Source organism: Pavona decussata, unplaced genomic scaffold (assembly GCF_977016875.1).
Source record: "Pavona decussata unplaced genomic scaffold, jaPavDecu1.1 SCAFFOLD_157, whole genome shotgun sequence".
Classification (NCBI taxonomy): Eukaryota; Metazoa; Cnidaria; class Anthozoa; order Scleractinia; family Agariciidae; genus Pavona; species Pavona decussata.
In genome coordinates this window covers 1,022,598-1,040,090 of record NW_028145569.1, presented here as the reverse complement: position 1 = coordinate 1,040,090, position 17,493 = coordinate 1,022,598, and the positions used below count along the sequence as shown (strand labels likewise).

The following is a 17,493-nucleotide window of genomic DNA, read 5'->3' as shown; positions in this document are numbered from 1 at the left end:
TCCCGGGAAAGGTTAAGTATAAACTGTACTAGAGAAGGGTCAAGTTACTGACAAGTACTTTTTTTCCACACAATATTTAGGGTCACGAAACAGCGGAGCAGAAATGTATTTTTTCTGTTTTGTATGATTTAGCAGATTTTAATCTCTACATAAGTACACCGTTCAAACTGGCTTCAGAATTGAGATGTGACTGATATGTGACTTGCGTGTCTTGCTGCACGCATGCGCAATCTATGGCTGTTTTGCGTGACAGCTCATTCTAGACCCCAGAGCCGCTCGGCCTTGACGTCAGTCATGCGCAAAAGTGAAGAAAGCTCTGGAGACAGCTTTTCTCTTCCGGTATGCAAATCATTTCTCCTTTATTTCGCTTTCAGTTCTGCGGGTTTTAAGAAGCATTAGATTTTTACACAGTGGCCGCTTCCTTACAAAAACTTGTTTGGTCCTCATGTTTTCTCAATTAGCCTTAAACCAGCTTAAACTCTTTCTCTAAATTTTTGAATTACAAATTACAACTCGGCTGGGAAAATGGCTTCTGTTGAGGAGGAAGGAACGGATAACATTGTAAAGCTACTGGAGATGATTCAAATGATGGAGGCTTATGGTATGTCAGACGAAGGGCCGCTAAACGAAATGAGAGCTAAAGTGGGACGTGCTGTGAGAACAACTAGCTGGACGCCAGGACAGGTACGTTTATACATTTTGTTTACTCACAGCGAGTCATGATCACCATGATCACATTGCACATGTTGCGTTTTACATGGGCAACTGTTTTGTGTAAGTCACAATCGTGAATATGATATTGAGTGGTACTGGAGAAGACTAACCCAGCTGGTCGTCTTTGTTTGTCATCCGGAAACGAAATGAGCTTTCTTCTCTTCACTTCAGTTTGCTGAACGGCGAGGAAAGGAGACATCGCTTCGGGGATCGAGCAGACAAATTATTAATTCCCTGCAAGATGTTTTGTGGCAAAAATAAACTTGAAATTGAACTTGAAATGTTTTTTTTTTCGGATAACTTCTCGATATTTGCTTTAGGAAAAACTTAATAATCGACTCTGGGTAAGAACGATCCACAAATGGAAAGTCCTCGAGTTTTATTAGGCCGTTCTATGTTGCACTGATCAATGCAGGAAAACAGTCAGCTGAGGCGAATGTTTGACCAGATGACAACGTCATTTCTCAGTTAAGGTTCTTGTAGTACACTCTAAGACTTCACACAATAATCAACTTCGCTAAAACAGGTTAAGATAATCAAGTTTGTCATAATTTGAAGAACCAGGAGAATATTTTGCAATTGGAAATTAAGGTAAACACTAGAGCCCGTGGAAGTACAAAGGTCGATCACGAGTCACCGACGAAGAAATATCAGCATTCAATTCCAATTAAACGAGCACAGGCGTATTTGATCATATGTCCATGCAAATTTGCGCGATACAAGTATTAAAATTATAAACGATAAAGTCCGTGTGGGGATAATGTTATTACTTCGTGAATGAATATTGTAAACAACTTCTAAATTCCGTAAATTCACTTTACCTAGACGGGGAATCATCCATACTGATACGGGTGCGGGCAAGAATGTTCACGGCATCCTCCTCACCACATTTCTCAGACTTCTTCTTCTTTATTTGCCTTAAAACACAATAATTTAATACAAAAGAAGCAATAAAGATATGACGAGGAGACCTCAAGAAACCATTGGGCTTATATAAAAAGGTCACTTTGAAATAATAATGATAATAATAAATACGTATGGGCGGCATAAAAAAAATCATAATTATTTCAATAAAAACCTGTGCATTCGTTCCTGAAAATAGCCGCGAAAGCTACATGAACCTGTTATATGTGTTGGAAGAGAATTCCAAGTTTTAGAACTTAGATGAAGAATTGTAAACTGTTTAAGATTAGTACTACGGGTTGATGGTTGATAATTACTTTTTGTTCTAGTGTCATAACTATGTACTTGACTAACATAGTTACAAACAAATCGAGAAACGTTGGTCGGAAGCAATAACTGGTTATGACAGCAAAAAAAAAAACAAAAACAAAAACAAAACAAAACAAAAAAAAAAAAAACCAAAAAGAAACAAACAAAAAAAAAAACAAAATTAAGCGACGTGAAAAGAGTTTAATTGAAAGAATAACTGCACCTAGTCGAGAAAATAACAGAGCAAATGAGCTTGATAGTCTGCGTTCGTCATTAAGGCTGGTTTCCATATGATCGCGGATCGTAGATCGCAATAAGGTCTGCGATCGTCTGCGATCATATGGAAACTACTTCTGCGATCCTGCGATCGCGATCGCAGACGATCGCAGAAGATAGAACCATGTTCTATCTAAAGGCTGGTTTCCATATGATCGCAGACGATCGCAGACCTTATTGCGATTTGCGATCTGCGATCTGCGATACGCGATCATATGGAAACCAGCCTTTAAGCTCGTACAGCAGGCTTCCGTGTACGTAAGTAAGTAATACGCATATGTACACGACAATACGTAATAGAAGCGTATATTAATGTGTAATACAACAAAGGTAAATTATGCAACACTGAACAGTCAATTGAAACCTCGGCACTCCGACCCCCGGGACATAGCGGAGAATTTAACATTGGCCCGATGTTAAAACACCGTTAATTTCCCCGTCCCCGGGGTCAAGTAGACTGTTAAAAGCCCCGCATAAGAGGGCATCTGTACCGTCCTACTGCGTGTCACGTAACTCAAACGTCTCGTGAAATAAATCTAATTAAATTAAACTAAGTCACGTACCCAGTATATGAAAACGTTTGTGACTGTTTTTATTTAAAAACGCATAAGAATTAGAAGGACTAGGCCTCCACTTAATGTTCCTTCATGTTAAGTCCCTGCTGTTGTCCCCGCTTCCAGTCAATGGCCCCGGTCAAACCGACATTTTGTTGATTCCCCTGACTGCCCCCCCCCCCCCCCCCCCCGTGGCCAACGTGTTGTGAAATGAGCGTTAAATCCCCGCTATGTCCTGGGGGTCGGGGGACTGGGATTTCAATTAACTGGTGCAGTATGTAGTAAAGAATATAGCTCTGTTGCTGTTTTGTAAAGAAAAGCCATTATTGTGTAGCGAAACCTACCGTATTACGGCAGTAAAAGGCGTCAAGATGACGATTTCTTATTAAACTGTGAAATTTTCGCCCGGGAGAGGGGGGGGGGGGGTTACTCCTCGGATTTTTTTGTTGGGAGTGTAATGCACAGCTCTCCAAACCCTGTCCCTTTGCCAGACCATAATATGTAATTTTCCGATACCCTTTTCCAGCCCTAGCCCCAGTTTTTCAAAGGGCGGATAACTTTATCCAGTGTATAAGTCACTATCCAACGGTGCAAATGTACTCCAAACGTAGCTTCTGGCAAGTTTTCCAGACAACGCCAAACTTAAATTAGACACGCTTCTACTCTATACACAAATTATAGGGCTATAGGGAAATTCTTGCACATCATACTTCGCAGAGCGACCTATATCCAGTGGATATAATTATCCGCTCTTTGAACAAACGGGGCCTAGGCTTTAGAATCCATGCCCGTTTACAGACTTGCAAATCAAACTGATTAAAATCTATACCCAACTTCTAACAAAGCTTCTTACGACAGAGGAATCAGTTAAGGACGTACCATTTGCTTTCCAAATTCCATTGTGATAACTGTGATGCACAGATTAAGTTACAAAGACTCCCGAACTCAAGAAAAGCCCTGGCTAACTATGATTAATAATATTTTTGTTTGTTGTGTTTGGATGATCTATCAAATTAATGTTTAACTCTCCTGGTTAGGCCTTTTCCATTTTGTCAGAAGCGAAAGATGATGATGCACGGAAAAGAAAAGTATTAATGGACTTTTACACCGAGGCTGAAGACTTCCTAAGGCAACTAAGGAACATGGATGAACAAATTACAAATTTGGTACAGAGGTACGTGGGCAATATTGAAGAAAATATGAAAAATCACAAAGAACAACTGGAACCAAAGGACTACTTTCTTCTCGTGGCAGGTAAGTGTAATCAAGCGTTACTCTAATTAACAAAAATTGCCCTGCCTGATACAGCAACTAATCTTTCAAATAACGATAAAATACATGACTCTATCTGGAATTACCTCTGGTACATTATAACACCACGGTTGTTGTTGTGCCCAAGGGAGTGGCATACTTGAGCTGCAACGGAGCATATTTCTCAATAACAAAGTATCACATCCATGATCCAGCATGATCTATAAGAGTTCTAACCAAAGACAGTCATTACAGACATTCCCTGGGTGTCTCTTCTCCCGGCGAAGTTCAACTTGGGTGGCAGGTATATCCCGATGACGTACAACTGGCCAGCAATGCTGAATGTTCGAATCATTGTGTGCACCATAAAGCCGGTTCAATGACAAAAAACTGGATTGACCGGCAGTGGCTACGACAACTTGAAAGACAAGAATAGATTTCTGCAGAATCTGTCTTTCTTCTCCTTCTTCAATCGCAGGGTGTCTTGACAGCTGACATTTTATTACCTCCCGGAAAAAGTGATTATGACACGTTTACAAGAATCACCTTTCACGTGCCCACGATGTTCAAGTGATAAATTTTGAACTAAATAGTTCGCTGTTGCACTTAAAGAGACCGATATTTTTGACCTAGAATCCTTCCCGTGGGTACCCAAGTCTTAACATTAACTTAACGTGCAACCTTCCACACCCCACACCCGTTGAGCAGCTAATTTGGCATGCCGACAATTTTCGATAATCACCAGCTCACTTCGTCAATTCAGTTCAGCGCCGTTCCTTCAGCACACAAAACAGCAAAAAGATATCGTTTACAAATGTGATGGGGAATTTCTCCGGTACAAAATATCATATGGATGATCCTGATGCAAAATAGTGGACTAAAATATGGTTACCATTTTTGTAACATGTAATGCATTTTGGATTGTAGGCGAGACATGTTCTGGAAAAAGCAGCCTGGTCAATCTTATTCTGGGAGAGGAACTTCTTCCATATTCTGTTCTCAGCACAACTTCCACTATATGCGAATTGAAGTACGGAGAGGAACGCAAACTTGTGGCCCATTTCAAAGACAAGGATCCTGAAACAGGGAAGCTGACAAAGACGATCATATTAGAAAAGCCGACTGGATCACCTGAACAAAGCTACCTTCAGCAAATTGCTCCTTATGTCCACATGAAGAGTGCCGCGAATCGCGAGACAAGCTCTATTTTCAAGAAGATTGAACTATTTTGGCCGCATAGTCTTTTGCAGGTATTTATTGAAGATGTCAATCAGTAGCCAATTATAGTCAATTATCGGACCTTTAGATTTGGAAGTGTAAAGGTGATTAAGAGTAATTCTCCAGGAAGGTGAAGCAAAGTTGGGAATGAAAAATTTTAACCCCCCCTTCAATTCTTGTGTGGAGGTAGTTTACCTTGGGGGATAAACAAAAACAACCATATTTGGATCGGCAGATGTATCGTTGCCATGGTAACCGCACTAGATGACGCCGGCCTTGGGACCATGTTTTGAGCAAAAGTTCCACTCTCAAAAAGTAAAAGTAAACGAGTCTGGTTCTAAGGTGCATGTGAACCAATTCAAATGAAATTCATACAGATGGTAGAACCACTCTCCCAGTTTATAAAATTTGCCGTTAAAATAATTTGGGTTTTATAAACAAGAAGAAAATGCTCGTCTTACTATGTTCCCTGTCAGTTATTTAGACAAACAGGAAAAACAAGCACAAACATATTCGCAATTTCTCCAAAGGTACTTTTTTTCCACATAAACTAAATTAGCAGCAGAGATTACACAGATATCGATGTTTCCAAATATCATAAATTCAATTTGGGGAAAACTATATTCTGACCATGGGTGCTGAAGACACCTGGGACAAATTCCAAAAATTTGCAAAATTGGTAAATTTGAGGGCTCTAGTATTTGGCGCAAACAGGCTTTAGAGAGAGAAAATCAGCTTCAAACGTATCTTTTATCATCTTGTCTGCTACCTACATTTAGTAAATAAGGTTTTGGCCAACAAATTTGATGAAATATAAATTGATACAAAACCTACCTTGAAGGTTTTGGGAATTTCTTCAGGATGCTTTCGTCGCGTGGTTTTCTTCAGTGTCTCTCCTTCGTACGCTCAGTTTTTTTTTGACCAAATCTAGCCCAGACTCTAATCTAACAGTTACTCCCATCGAATATCCAGTTTGCCGTGTTTCATACCAGAGATGATGATACAAGTAGCCCGCATACACTTGACAAAGAATAGTTGACAAGGTCCAAAACATGGTCGTAATACTTGCGATTTCTGCCGTCGAGCACCTAAATTTATCAATGTTATCCAACCAGGAAGTAAAGTAAATGTGTCGAAATCAATGTAGAAAGCAAATGCATGCCTTTGAACAATCCAAAGTAACGTCTTTGGCTAAAATCGAGTCAGACATTGCGATAGACGACAAGCCAAGAATGCTGAATAAACTGAACGCATAGGCCGGAAGTCCAAGAAGCACGACTGCTGACCGGATGTAACACAATGAAACAGGATGAAACACCGGGTTTAGGTGTAATGATATCCTCTTGTAATGAGGTTGTTTTTCGGTGGCAATGGTGAAGAATGCCAAAACAAAAAAAGAAAAAAACAAAAGAACGAAAACAGAAAAACCGAATGAAAACAAGAACAAAGGAAATGAAGCTGTAATTAAGATGGGTGAAAATTAAACACATGATCATAATAGCCGCACCCCCCCCCCCCCCAGTTGTTAGATGTTTATTGGTATGAGCCCATTTGTCGAAACTATGCCATTTCTTCCCCCCAATTCACCCATGATTATCGCTTGAACCCACCCAATTCATCAATTTTCAATTTTCATAAACACCACATTATTTGACCCCAACTCACCTATCATCAATACCTTTTTCAAGCCCTTTAATACAACATTTGATTTCCAAGACCACTGGCTTGATATACTTTGATACAACTGATTTTACAACTTATTGTATATATCTTTGTGTTGCTTTTTTGGTTTAGTCATTGTTGTTTAGCCTCTTATTACACCCTGAATCATCTATGATTTTGAAAAACACAAGTCCCTTAAAGACAAAAATCGTATATATTTTTATAAAGGAGATAAGAAAAAATGAATGAAAAAATCAAATTTTTGAAAACCCACACAATAACATTGTATTGACTGGGTTTATGCCCACAACAAAAGAAACACAAAATAGAAGTAAGATTGGTGCTTCAACGACGCAAATTCCAATCAAGGTTGATTCTGTTGGTAATCAATCTTCTCTGCCAAAACCAACTGCAAAGACTATAATTCATAATGAAAAAGTATATTATATTCATCCAATATACACTAATTATGCAGCTTCGAAAGATGGATACATAATTAATCTCAAAAGATTAATCCCAAGAAAAGGAAGATTACATTCTACTGGTTATTTTCAGACTGATGTTTACCATAATGGCCGAAAAAAATTATATCAATCTCATAGATTTGTTTACGAAAGCATTAATGGTCTAATTCCTTGTGGATTAGTCGTTGATCATATCAATTCAAACAAAGATGATAATCACATTGATAATTTACAACTTGTGACTCGACAAGAGAATTGTGCCAAATATGGGAAAGAAAGAACTATTAGTCATTTAATTAAAAATGTTGATGCAACAACAGATTATGATTCACAACTAACTGACAAACAAAAAAATGCAACAGATAAAGCATTCAATCGAATGGTAAAAAAAATGAATCGAAAAACTGATTTACATTTTAATGGTGAAATGTCTACTATCGACGATGAAGTTAAAAATAAACGATTAGTTATTTAATTTTGGTGACTTATTAATTTCCTGAAATTCTAATGGGATTTCAGGGGATGGCCCCACAAACAAAAGAAACACGAAATAGGAGTAAGATTGGTGCTCCCACGATGCAAATTCCAATCATGAATGTTGCCGCCAGTCTGCATTCGTCATCGCCAAAGCTGGTATCGCTAAAAGGTCCATCGGTTGCCTCCTCGCTGGAAAATTCCGATAATTCACAAAATAAACGCATCAATAAAAATTATATATCTTATACATATAATATGAATAAAGATAATTTATCTAATTTAACAAAAGATCAATTAATAGATTTATTACTAAAAAGTATTGCTCCGAAACCTGCACCGCGCGGTAAGTGGAGAAAACAAGAAAATCAAACTCCAACTCCATTGCCAAGACGCAAAAAACAAACACCAATACCATATCCAAGACGGTCTGTAAAACAAATGGTGCAAGACTATGAGAATACAATTATTACACCTCCAAAACAATTCATGGATAAGCCTAAACCTTGGCCAAGAAATAATATTATCCAACCTCCAAAACAATTTATTGATAAGCCTGTCCCTGCTCCAAGAACAAAAAAGATTACCCCATTAATGGATTTGATTATCCAACCTCCAAAACCATATCCAAGGAAACCAATACCAGCTCCAAGAATGAAGAAAATACCTCCAGTTCCATTGCCAAGAACTGAAATAAATGAAACTGCAAGAGCATTCAAAGGATTCACCAAATCTTATCAAGTTGGAATCAAAAATGATAAAGACCCCCTTGTTCAACTCAATTCAACCAGATTAGCTATTGCACATTTTATGAAACAATTATTACCGCGAATGAAAGGATTAAAATTTATTGAAACTTTGACAATCACTTTTGAACAACAAAGAGGAAATGAACTTATCTCCAGAATTGGATATTTCAATAGTAAACCCAAAACAATTATTAATGTTGATGATTTAACACCCTTTTTGGATGTCAATGTTGAACAAATTATGGAAGATATTCACAAATGGATCAGTCAAGGCTCAGCTTGGTTAATCAAATCAATTAATGGACATTATATCAATATTACAGTGCAGGCCAGAATTAAGCGAACTACGCAGACGCGTTTTATACGCAGCAAAAACGCGTATGCGCGTATTATTAGACGCGTCTAAATGTGCGCGTTTTTGCCATTGTTATTCATCGCCGTAAGTTCTATTTGCGTGGTATTGTCAAACAAAACAAAAGACTTCAACGGGTTAACGACAAACACAAAATTAGCATTTTATGAAATCAGCGAGCGACAGCTATCATATTTCGAATTTTATCCGTTTCGTAAATACTGGCGGCCGATATTGAATATTCGCCGTATGTTATAGAAAATATAAATCTAAGCTAATTAGTCGAATACTACTTGTTCGAAATCAAAGCGCTCTGTGCGCGAACTCGTGAATGATAGGTGAGTGTTTCGAGTTATGCCTTCAGTTATTTTAAAAATTACACGCACATTGTGACTCGAAAGAGAGTGTTTCGAGGTTTCTTCGAAGGGGTGAAAATGGCACAAGTTGGCTTTAATTGGAAAGGCACTGTGGCTCCCGTGTTGATTGAATAAAAAAGCATCCAGTTTTCCTTACAAGAACCTCCGTACATCGTGTTGTTGTCGAATGAAACTTGATACATGTGCAAGAATTTGGTTGCCTAGCACGTGACTGAAATCTTCCCGATGTTATCAGCGTGGCAATTTCTTTCTACATCGAAACGACGGCTTCTGTCAGTGTTTCACAACATTAGAAGAAGCTTTCAATCTTGCAAAAGTTGCTATTATGGCTTTATCCAAGTGAACGTAAATATAGGAATGCATCAAGCGTTGCGATACTCGGTGGACTCTCAGTGTTTTACGTTTAGGTTTGTTCCGGGGAATCGATCTTATCGCTCACACTAGACCCGAATGAAATTTTGCAAAATTGAAGTTTCCTATTTTACCCTAAGCCTTTAACCAACGGAATTGCCTTGGATCTTTAAAGTCAACTGAACGATTACATTTTGCGGCCGGAGATAGTAAATGCTTGAGGTAGAATGAGGGAAAGTTCACGGTAAGTCAGCAAATCTGAACCGAAGCGCGCGAGAGGAGCGAAGTCTGTTGAAAATCATTTGGTGGATTGACTGATTTTATTCCGGGTCGTAATTTATTTGATTACTCTATATGGTTTACCCACAAATACTATATTATTCTCTAACTACCCGAATCATCATTGCGGCAAGGAATAAATAAGAATAGCCTTTAGAAATATAAACAAACAAGTTAAATCCTTTCACGGTCTACGTACGCAGAGCTCGTTTCGCAAAGTACAGATCTTTAAATTTAGAAACACTGCATTCCCGGCGTTTTATTCCTCTTTTAGCTTGTTACACACAGAAGTCTGACTGTTGTAGTCTTGATATCTTCAATTCTTCAGATTTTATTCATCATTTCGTTTCGTTTCGCAAAATACAGTAAGCCTCGCGGCAAGTTTTTTTTTTCTTTAAGTTCTTCCATGCGCTCAACAACATGAAGTTGTTCTTCCGCTGAGCCAGTTCTACAAGAAAGTCGACAAGTGTAGTCATACTTTGTCAAACCCTTCTGAAAGGCTTTTCCCAGGCAATTCAAAAGAACAATGAAAGATCAACAATACGAAAACAATGAGCTAGCTCATACATACTAATGCGTCTGACTAGACGCCCATCTGCAGATTTTTAGACGCGTATACGCGTCCGCAGCAGACGCGTTTTACGCGTATGTTTTGGTTCGCTTAATTCTGGCCTGCACTGTATCAAATATGAACCAATTACTGGCAGTTCATATATTAAACTTCCAACTGAATTACAACATCATAAAAAAGGAATCATTAATCTACAGAATAATGATAATGAATGCTTTCGATGGTGTCATGTCAGACATTTGAATCCACGAAATAACCCACAAAGAATCAAAAAAACTGATAAATCATTTATCAAACAATTGAATTATGACGGTATTGAATTCCCTGTTTCCATCAAACAATATAATAAAATTGAAACTCAAAACAGTATTAACATCAATGTATTCGGTTATGAAAACAAGCAGCCTTATCCAATTTATATTTCAAAAGAACACTTTGATGATGTCTTGAATTTGCTGCTGATTTCTGAAAATGAAAAGACACATTATTGTCTTATCACAGATTTTAATCGATTCATGTTCCGTCAGACAAAAAACGAAAATAAGAAACACTTTTGTATGCATTGCTTGCATACAAAGCATTGCTTGCATACAAAAATGTTTCTCATCTGAAAGAGTGTTACTGAATCATAAAGAAATTTGTCTGGAAATTAATGGAAAACAAGGTATAAAAATGCCCAAAGTTGGATCCAAAATTGATTTCAAAAACTTTAAAAAACAATTACAAGTTCCATTTGTGATATATGCTGCTTTTGAAGCTATCACTGAACCAATTCATGGTTGCCAACCATCCAATCAAAAATCATTTACTGAAGCATATCAAAAACAAACTGATTGTGGTTATGGATACAAAGTTGTTTGCTGTTATGATGATAAATATACCAAACCAATACAATATTATCGAGGAGAAAAAGCTGTTTACAAATTTATGGAATCCATGCTGAATGAAGTCAAATACTGCAAAAAAATTCTGTAAATAAAGCTTAATAAACCATTGAAAATGACTCCAGATGATGAAAATGACTTCCAAACAGCAACTTCTTGCCACATCTGTGGGAATAAATACATTGAATCAGATGTAAGAGTCAGGGATCATTGTCATGTTACTGGAAAATATCGTGGTTCAGCTCATGAATCATGTAATTTGAATTTTAAATTAACAGATAAAATCCCAGTTATTTTCCATAATTTGAAAGGATATGATAGCCATTTTATTATGCAAGAAATTGGATCAATCATTGAAAAAATACTTATACAGACAAAAAAGGACAAACCAAAAAGCATAAAATCAATGTTATACCACATAATATGGAGAAATATATGGCCTTCATGTTGGGCAATCATTTAGCATTCATTGATAGTCTCCAATTTATGAATCAGAGTTTGAGTAATCTAGCTAAAAACTTGCCTGAAGAAGCTTTTAAACACACGAAAAAAGTGTTCAAAGATGATAAATTTAAGCTAATGAAGCAAAACGGTGTTTATCCATATGACTATATGGACAGCTTTGAGAAATTCAATGAAACACAGTTACCAAGTCAAAACGATTTTTTCAGTCAAATGAATAATGAGCATATTACTGATGAAGAATACAATCATGCTCAAACTGTTTGGGACACATTTGAATTGAAAACAATGGGAGAATATCATAATTTGTATCTCCAATCTGATGTATTGCTGTTGGCTGATGTATTTGAAAACTTCAGAAAAACATGCTTGCAGTATTATCAATTGGATCCCTGCCATTATTTCACATCTCCAGGGCTTAGTTGGGATGCAATGTTGAAGATGACGGATGTTAAATTGGAACTTATTACTGATGTTGATATGTACCAATTCATTGAAAAAGGAATGCGTGGTGGTATCAGTTATATCGCCAATAGATATGGAAAAGCAAACAATAAATACATGCAAAATTGGAATCCAAATGAAGTCAGTAAATATCTCATGTATTTGGATGCAAATAATTTATATGGATGGGCAATGAGTCAATATCTACCAACAGGTAATTTCAAATGGTTTACTGAGAAACAAATAAACCGAATCAATTGGTTCAATCGCAATGCAGAAGGCAATAAAAGATACATTTTGGAAGTAGATTTGGAATGTCCAAATGAATTGCATGAATTACACAATGATTATCCATGTGCAGCTGAACAAATCAAAGTGACACAAAATATGCTCTCAGATTATTGTCAAAAAATCGCAAACAAATTTGGAATTAAAACTGGACAAGTAATCAAATTGATTCCAACTCTTGCCAATAAAAACAAATATGTGCTGCATTATAGAAACTTGCAATTGTATCGCGAATTGGGATTGAAATTAACCAAAATCCATAGAGTATTGTCCTTTAATCAAAGTCCATGGCTGAAAAAATATATTGACTTTAATACTCATCAAAGAACTCAAGCCAAAAATACATTCGAGAAGGACTTTTTCAAATTGATGAATAACAGTGTCTTTGGGAAAACAATGGAGAATATTCGGAAAAGGGAAGACATCAGATTGGTTACTACACCAGAACAATTGACAAAATTAGCTTCGAAACCAACATTTATTGGCAGCTAAATATTCAATAGGAATCTGGTTGCAGTTCATAAAATCAAAGAACCACTGACTCTCAATAGGCCGGCATATGTTGGGATGTGTATTCTGGGTTTAAGCAAGACTATCATGTATGACTTCCATTATAACTTTATCAAAAGAAAATATGGTGCCAAAGCTAAGTTATTATTCACTGATACTGATAGTCTTACATATGAAATTGAAGCTGAAGATGTTTATAAAGATTTTTGGAAAAACAGAAAGATGTTTGATAATTCAGATTATTCATCCAATCATCAATTCTTTGATGCCACAAACAAAAAAGTCATTGGTAAGTTCAAAGATGAAGCTGCTGGAATCCAAATCACTGAATTTGTTGGATTGAGATCCAAAATGTACTCATACATCAAAGACAATAATAATGGTGGTAAAACAGCCAAAGGAATCAAAAAGAATGTCATCAAAAAAGAAATACAACACTCTGATTACAAAGATGTTCTTTTGAATGAGAAACAGTTACATCACCAAATGAAAACAATCAGAAGTAATAACCATGAACTTGGAAGTTTTGTCATTAATAAGACTTCTTTGTCATGTTTCGATGATAAACGATATTTGCACCCAAATGGCCTTGATTCATTCGCTTATGGACATTACATGGTGTAAAACAAACTTGTGACAAAAATTGCGTTAAAAACTTGTGTTAAAACTTGTTTTTCATCTATTTTTCACATTTTTCAATATTTTCGACTATTTTTCATTATTTTTTGCCAAAAGTTTCATTGGGCAAATGTCCATTGAAACGAAAAAGAATGGTACGATGGGTGCCAGACACATACCAATTCCCATCAAAGATGATTCCATGCAGGTGGATTCATCTCTCTGTCAAACCCTGCATCGCTATAATTTCTGCATTTATTGCAACTATCACAAAGAAACATCTAATAAAACATCAAATATACCATATTGTTGTGAACAACAGAATCTAAAAGATATTTCTGGACAAGTCACTTGCATCAATTGTGGACAAGTTGTCTATGAAGATTTTAAAACAGAATACATCGATTTTCATACCAATTTATATAAAATTTATAAGAAAACAGTGTATAATAGAAAATATCATTTATCGCATACATTGGATAAAATAATTTTGCAATGCAAAGTGAAAATAAGTTGCTCGAATAGTTTCAAAATTCATAAAATATTCGTTGAAATTAATACAATTTTACCACAAATCAATGGTCAAAGAAAAAGAATAATAAGTTTAAAATATCTTTTGCATAAAATATTACAATTGATGAAAATTGATTCATCAACTATTGATTTAACAAAATTCAAAAAAACTTTGAAACTATATGATTTATATTGGAATAACATCATGGGTATTATTGGTCCCAAAATTATACACATAATCAATCAAACATAAGTGAATATCTGATATTTTTTATCATATTTGTCGCCCCATTTATCGACAATCGATGAATTATCCAAAATGAAATCATCATTTTGAGTAAGCTTGTTTGTCAAATCATCTCTATCAAAATGTCCATTTCTCATTATTTCTTTTATTTCATTCAACAAATGACCATAAGTTTGAAAAGCATATTGACATTGATACAATTTTATTTCAGTATTTTTATGCTTCATATATGCTTGAATTAATACAGAAACTGATGATATTGCCAATAATGAAGCTCCACTGGTTGCAATTGATGATGCAATACCACCAGTTGCAAACAGAATGGATGAAATATTACCAGCAAACGCCCACTTTTTTAATCTTTTGTATGCACTTTTGTACATCCACATCTTTTTGTGATATGACATGTAATAAGCTTTCAATTCATCAATTTCTTCTTTTGATAATCGATTTGAAATATGATTGAAATCAATTATTAATTTCTTCTTTTGTTTTGAATTGTTTTGCATATATTATATGTTTATCTTATTTTTTATGCAATAGTAGAGACCAGTTATTTGACCCAAAAACATGCATTTTCTCATCCAAGGATATGTTTTTGATGCAGAAATTGTATACATATAACCTTTGCCTTTTCCATATCTGTTGTAAAATTGACCATAAGCATCATAAAGTATTCCATGAGACCTGATATATGGATGCCAACCAAATAATTTATGGAGAATAGCTGTTAAACATCCATCTCCTGGTCCAATAATCCAATTCCATCTTTGATTAGTTCCTCATAAACTTCATCAGGTAATCCTGTATTACAATGTTTTTCATGCAAATATGTGAATATTACGATACTTTTTATCTTGCATTCCTGTCTGGGCAATATTGGAATACTCAATTTACGGTGAAAATCTATCATCGATGTTCGAATGTGTTCTTGCAATTCTGACAATTCTTTCATTATACAAATGTGTTACAATATTTTTTTTCATCATTATTGTCAGGTAATTGTACCCGAATATATTCAACAAAATACTCCATTGTCCAATCAGATGGAGAATTGTTGAAGTAACAGTAATAGTTTTCAAATGACACATCAAAGAAAAATTCCAATTGGTCAAATGATGATGCTACCAAATCAGATTTGGAATGATGATATCTATCATTTCTAATGATATATGTGTTTGTGACAATTATCTCTTGCAATGTATTGATCCCTTCAATGTCATTTTTACTCAATAATTTTATCCATATGTAATTTGTTTTTGGTATTGTACCACTTTTTCTTCCTATTCTCAAGGCTACTTGGTTGTTGAGAAACTTTACAGCTTCCTGAGCTTGTTGAGCTTTAAACTGAGCCAGAGCTTGTTGTACTTGTGATAATATCGTTGATTGTAATGATTGTAGCTCGTTTTTTTTGTTGCCTTTTCTGTGTCAATTTGGGCTTTTACAGCATCTAGTTGGCCTTTTTTAACAACATAATCATGAAGATGTTGTTTTTCATAATCTGTGAAATTTGGCATATATATATTGTTTATACAACATAAGATCCATTTCTTTTTTCCCCTAACAAAATCCGATGGAAGTCCAAGCTGTTTATATCAATGAATCTATCAATGAACCCAATTTTATTCACAAAAACTTCATAGTCAATTTCAAACTGATTGCTCTGAAACGTGACTGGTGGGCTAATTGTTTTATTGATATGAGCATTATAATTAGTCAAAGCCATCTTATAAAGACGTTGTGAACTATCATAACATATCCATATGCATTGCTGTTTATTTTTGTATTCATTTGTGAAACTGATTGACTGAATTTCGGTTCGGAAGTCTGATTTGATTTGATCAGCAGTTATCTGAAATCTTGGATAGAATTGTATATGTAACCCCCAGGTAATTGTTCCTGTTTTGGTTTCATCATGCAGAAAAGACATGAAAAATGTGAAGCTGCTTGTTTGATTGAATATTTTTGTTGTATGGATATGTGTCTTTGTGCTTAATTTCAATCCATTTATTTGGCTATATTCGGTAATAAAACGATCTGTTTCAAGGACAAAATTAGGAAGAACACCGTTTATCACAACACCACTGACACCCTGTATGAGATTAAAACGAGCTGTTTCAATCAAATCATAGAAATTTAATCCGAATATTCTTCTGTAATTATGATTATTTACATGCCATGACACAAAGTCTAAAGATAATTTATTGACAGCATCGTTATCGTCTACTGGTGCAGTTAGATTTTTTAGTTTCTTGTTATTCATGTCAATATCTGTTTTCATTTCCATATCTCCATTTTTATATTCAAACATTACATTGTCCAGGCCGTCATACGCTCCTGGGTACACACTATCTGACCAATCTTTGACACCGTAAACAACCAGATGACATTGTACGGGAGTTGCTGAAGCTGTGCCATGCATCGTCAAATAGATGTAATCTGGACTTTGTTTGTTGTTGTTATTGAACTGAACCAATAATTTGCTATAAGCAGTGAAATCACGCTGGACAGCTTTGTGGATGTATGCTTCAGAAGCATCACATGATAATTGAATATTGGTCAGCTCTGGTGGATAGAATTCAAACACAATTGTATATGTTCCAATGGCGAGAGGATGAATATTAAAACCTATCCTTGATCTGTAATCATTACGTCCACTGTCTTTAATCAATGTGATATCATAAGCTTTTTTATTTTGATGCGGGGATTGATTGAAATCAACTATGCCATTCACTGTGATATTATATTCTGAACTGCTTTCATCACTATCAATAAGATATTTGAATTCATTTGATTTATGGCTGCTGACAAGATGACTTTGCTCCAATTTGTCCTCAAAATATTTTTTGTTGATTGCTGATGTTGGGTCAGTTGGATCTCCAAGATATAACACTTGTCTTCTATTATCAGCTAGAGATTCATTGAATTGTATATTGTTTTGCATAACTCCTCCAGCTAATTTTGATAAATAATATGTCTGAAGAAATTGAATATTTGCTACATCTTTGGCTGTAATTTGTGAT

At 35.6% G+C, this 17,493-nt stretch overlaps 1 protein-coding gene and 1 pseudogene across 2 annotated transcripts in view; both read left to right on the top strand.

Moving 5' to 3' along the window:
* The first annotated feature begins 325 nt into the window (after positions 1-325).
* Positions 326-17,493, top strand: part of LOC146465098 (uncharacterized) — a 92,015-nt pseudogene continuing 74,847 nt past the window's right edge. Inside the window, exons 1-3 of the transcript XR_014868371.1 lie at positions 326-684; positions 3,794-4,010; positions 4,935-5,257. The product of XR_014868371.1 is annotated as an uncharacterized LOC146465098 (transcript). The remainder of the gene's footprint in view (positions 685-3,793; positions 4,011-4,934; positions 5,258-17,493) is intronic.
* The window catches only part of LOC146465100 (uncharacterized), a 36,246-nt gene continuing 23,988 nt past the window's right edge, over positions 5,236-17,493 (top strand). Inside the window, exon 1 of the mRNA XM_085128996.1 lies at positions 5,236-5,329. The gene's annotated coding sequence lies outside the window, so the exon portion shown is untranslated. The remainder of the gene's footprint in view (positions 5,330-17,493) is intronic.